This window comes from Volvox carteri, assembly GCF_000143455.1.
Source record: "Volvox carteri f. nagariensis unplaced genomic scaffold VOLCAscaffold_420, whole genome shotgun sequence".
Classification (NCBI taxonomy): domain Eukaryota; kingdom Viridiplantae; phylum Chlorophyta; class Chlorophyceae; order Chlamydomonadales; family Volvocaceae; genus Volvox; species Volvox carteri.
Genome location: NW_003307949.1, coordinates 7,965 through 9,090, shown reverse-complemented (window position 1 = coordinate 9,090; position 1,126 = coordinate 7,965).

Here is a 1,126-nt window from a genome sequence, read left to right as displayed (position 1 = left end):
TGCTGTCGCTGTTGCTGTTGCTGCTTGCCGGCACGACAGGAGAAAAACACCGCGCCATGAAACGCCCACAGCAAGAAACTTTGCTCCGAACGTATGTACGACATCACTACATCACGAACGGACACAAAGTGGCACCCACGCAGTGAACATACGGGGAAAGACCTTCATGCCGTACTCCCTACACGCCGCACCTTACCAAGGTACAACAATTTCATACCGAAATCCCCCTCCGTCACCAACTCGTCTATGCATTTGCAACGCGCCTTCACCCATAGAATCCAAGAACGATGGCCGACCTTGATATAACGTGTAACGGCCTCACGGCCGGAAATCTAGGCGCGTTCTAACTAACGTACGATATGTACGGGCGACCGTGCATCCGGCGTCACTCACCGGCAGCGGAAGACGATGTGAGCTTGACTGCGTTGATTATAAGCGTTGACAACGGTGAGACTCCGACGGCGAGGCGCCGTCGGCGTTAGGGCGACGGCGACCTCGCCGCCGGCGAGAAGGCGACGCGATGGCGAGACGCCGGCGGCGAGACGGCGACGGCGAGAAGGCGAGGCGAGGCGCCGTCGGCGTTAGGGCGACGGCGACCTCGCCATAGGTGAGAAGGTGACGCGATGGCGTGGCGCCAGCGGCCGGCGAGAAGGCGAGGCGAGGCGCCGTCGGCGTTAGGGCGACGGCGACCTCGCCAAACGTGAGAAGGCGAAGCGATGGCGAGACGCCGGCGGCCGGCGAGAAGGCGAGGCGAGGCGCCGTCGGCGTTAGGGCGACGGCGACCTCGCCATAGGTGAGAAGGCGACGCGATGGCGAGACGCCGGCGGCGAGACGGCGACGGCGAGAAGGCGAGGCGAGGCGCCGTCGGCGTTAGGGCGACGGCGACCTCGCCGCCGGCGAGAAGGCGACGCGATGGCGAGACGCCGGCGGCGAGACGGCGGCCGGCGAGAAGGCGAGGCGAGGCGCCGTCGGCGTTAGGGCGACGGCGACCTCGCCAAAGGTGAGAAGGCGACGCGATGGCGAGACGCCGGCGGCGAGACGGCGACGGTGATGAAAATGGCATGACGGTGACGGCTGAGGGGGATCCGGGGATTCGGGCGGGGATGACGTGGTTACATACACACTA